Source organism: Ictidomys tridecemlineatus, chromosome 1, assembly GCF_052094955.1.
Source record: "Ictidomys tridecemlineatus isolate mIctTri1 chromosome 1, mIctTri1.hap1, whole genome shotgun sequence".
Taxonomy (NCBI): Eukaryota; Metazoa; Chordata; class Mammalia; order Rodentia; family Sciuridae; genus Ictidomys; species Ictidomys tridecemlineatus.
In genome coordinates, this window is record NC_135477.1 from 154,074,908 (window position 1) to 154,078,821 (window position 3,914).

Sequence of the window (3,914 nt, forward strand, 5' to 3'; positions counted from 1 at the left end):
GGGGGACACGGTCATGTGAATATTCCATCATAATACAGAGTGGACCACTGGCAGGATAACAGGGAATATCCAAAGCCTCAGAATGCCCCATCAAAAAGAGGGATTTCTTCTGCCTGTGCAAATAAGAAAAATTTCCACTGTGTCTTGCCAAAAAAGATAAGGAAAAAGACTCCAGGCAGGGAGGCTGTCTGGCAGAAGACAAGCAGCAAGGGCCAGAGGACTGGGACCTAGGCAATGCTGACTTCCATTTGTCCTCTCAGAGGTTCCCCTGGAGTCACACAATTTCAGTGAGCATGCATGATAAATGAGACTCCACTCTGTAAGCTTCTTAAGGGGTGGTGGGGGGGAACCTCTTCCTGCCGCCAACGCCCAAGCAGGTTCTGAGGTCTCATGGTTCTGACAGTGAGAAAGGCTGATGGCTCACTGTGAGCTTCAGCCTCAGACCACTCAAATCCTGCACCCTACTCCCCTCTCCACCAATCCTTCTAGATCTATATTTTCTAAATGTCCTCCACCCTGAACCTCAGACTAGACAGGCTGCCAGCTTCTCTCAGGTTACCTGGGGTCAAGCCGTGAACACTGGCTTCATGTTCTCAGCCTGGGCCGAGAAGGGTAAGATCTGAGCAGTCTGACTCCAACTCTGGGTTTCTGCTTGCACCTTTCTCCCTGAACTCATTCCGCTCCTATTCATTGCTGATGGGCAAGGAAAGTGACTTCCCTCACGCAGGACTGAGGACAAAACCTATCTGTAGCCACTGCTGGGACATGGCAGAGCCTTGATTGGAACCCAGGGGCCTCCGTCCATCCTGGCTCATTTGGCACCAGTGGGTGGGTTGCAACAGCTGGCTGGCCTTTGCTGTGGAGCTGACAGGATGCAGGCACAGCCTCCTGCTGGAGGAGCCAGTAGCCAGCTGAAACTGTGACCAACTGGGAAAGGGGAATCTCATCTGAAGGGATGGCTGCTACCATAACTCCAGCCACCTGTGGCTTTGTGGACTGCAGGTAACATGTGGCTGGACTGCAGAGATGGCCCCCCTCCTCCATCTTTAAAATGAAGCTGGAAATTTAGATTTTAGGCAAAGACCTTCTGATATTAAAACACTGGAAACCAGTTCAAAATGTTAAGATGCTCTGTGGGAACCAGGATAACACAAACCCACAGGCTGTTGTGGCCTCCAGAGGACATTGGCACCCTCTGCCTTCTACTAAAATATAATACGAAATTTACATGTGAAGCTATGGAATCCCAAAGACTTGCAGGGACTGAGGCAAAGCCAGGTGGAAGCCCAGGCTGGGGGTCATATCTGTGCATTCTCCACTCCCCTGTTCCCAATCTCTTGGTCTAGCTGCCTGCTAAAGTTTGTAATGACGTCAAAAACCTGGATCATCAGCACTGCTGCTGCCCTGGCTTGGTGTTGATGCTATGGGCCTCACTAGGGACCTGCCCCTAATAGACCCTGGGGTGGGACTTCTGTAGCCCAGGCCTGGGCCTCAGATCAGTCTGCAGGCCATGAGGATTCTTGGACCAAGGAGAAAATGCAGACTGAGTCCTGGGGTTCTCCATGCCCAGATACTACACATGTGAGCCCTTTCGACTGCTCTCCCCTTCCTCCCGTAATCCTGCTAGTTCATCACTACACATCCTTCATAGTCTGCCGTGTACTGTGCTAAGCACCTCTGCTGCACTTTCATGCACTTCTAGAGGGATATTATAAATTGCCCAGAGCAATGCTGGAATTCAACAGGAGTACCAAGGTGAGGACTCAGGATTCCCTGGCCTTAGAGTTTTTTCTTTTAATTATTATATGGCCCCTGTTTTCTCATTGACCTGGGTTCACATTTCTGTCCCACCTGTTATTTTGTAATCTTGGTTTCCTCATTTGTAAATAGAACAATAGTCTTCATGTACAAACATGCTGTGATGCTGTGAGGAAAGAGTTAACACATCATGTGTGGTTGCTTAATCCTTGTATGTTTCCAGACAAGCCTGGAACTAGGATTGATCCTTGGCCAGTTCCTGGGAATGTAACCCTCAGCATCCTCTTTTTGTTACTGATTGATGTTTTTGTGCACACCCAGACCAATATGGCATTGCTGAGAAGCATTAGTTTCTCAAGATTTGTCAGAATTAATTTGTGCAAAAATAAAGATAACTGATGTGTCTGGTTTCACTATTGGGATCCCAAGTTATGGCTTCCATAGCAGAATGTATTTATGATAAGTTGCTTATAAGTGAGATTTATAAGTTTATAAATCCTGGGATTTGAGAGGGCTCCCCTAGGTAGAGATATTTTGCATGGTCCCTCAGAGAAAAGTGTGCCCTAAAGTTTGTAATGACCCCAATGAGGGAAGGACACAGAACCTATGTATGACCTTTCACTTAATGCAAACCTTTCTCCTGAAGCTCTTACTTAGTATCCTTTTTCTTTCTTTCTTTCTTTCTTTCTTTCTTTCTTTCTTTCTTTCTTTCTTTCTTTCTTTCTTTCTTTCTTTCTTTCTTTCCTTCCTTCCTTCCTTCCTTCTTTCTTTCTTTCTTTCTTTCTTTCCTCCTCCTCCTCCTCCTCCTCCTCCTCCTCCTCCTCCTCCTCCTCCTCCTCCTCCTCTTCTTCTTCTTCTTCTTCTTTGTATCCTTTTCTGAAATAAATCTTTGCCATAAATATAACATGGTATTGAAACTTTGGAGCTCATCTAGTTAATCATAAAACTTGAATCTGGACTTAAGACCCCCCAAAACAGAGGTTTAAGGGAAGTTACATAAAGCATCTTTCCATAGATGGCCTATAGAGTAAGCCTCAGCCATGTAGACAAGAACTACACCTCTTGGACTTAAGCCTTCTTCTTGGATTTCCCCGTTGATCTCGTCCCCTCCTTTAATCAGTGATGGATTTTGACCTTGAGCTTCAGTTCTTCCCTTAGTTTCTCTAACTGAATTTAACATTTTTTCCCCCTATTGCTTCTTCAGAACCATTCTCCCACTAGGGCATCTCTGATCAGGGCTAGGCCTTTGTAACTCTCACTGGGGTTACAAAGTGAATAGTTGATCTATGACCAAGGTCAATCAATTTCAGTCCAGCCTACCTCTAAGAGGAGATATTGTGTTCCTATGGTTTGAATATGGTTTGGTCCCATTGAAACTCATGCTGAAATTTAATTCCTAATGTAACAGTGTTGAGAGGTGCTCGGACCCTTAAGAGGCATACCTAGGTCATTAAGTGGGATTAACACAGCTCTTGCAAATTCTGAAGTGAGGCTGCCCCTCATGTGTTCTTTCTTCCACACATGTCGTTTTGCTCTTCCACTTTTCCTCCATGTTATCATGCAGAACAAGGTCTTTGCCAGATGTGTGTGCCCAACCTTGAACTTCCAGCCTCCAGAACTGTGAGCTAAATAGACTTCTTTCTAATAGAAAATGGACTAAGACAGAAGCATATTCCTCAGACAGCAATCTTGCCAGGGAAGATCTTGGAAGGCTGCAAGGTTGGACTGGATGCTCCTTCTTGTGCCCATGCTCAGGCCATGCTGTTAGAAGCTGCCCCTCTGGCCAGTGCTAAGATAATGTTGTTCTACCTAGAAAAGGGTTAGTATAACTGGGCTGGTCCTGTGGGGCCAGAGAGCTAGATTTGGGATCAGATCCTGGGAGGCTGAGAATGTTCTGAAGCCTTGGGAAGGAAGGAAGGAAGGAAGGAAGGAAGGAAGGAAGGAAGGAAGGAAGGAAGGAAGGAAGGAAGGAAGGAAGGAAAGAAGAGAGTTCAAATATTGTTGAACAAAGAATGAATGAATGAAGGGCTAGGAATGAAGCTCTGTACAAGGCCCTGTATTCCATGCCCCAAAACAAAAACAAAACAAAGAAATGAGTAAATATTGTCAAAGACCCCCAAGAACATATTCACAATCAAGGTTGGGCCTTAGCAAGG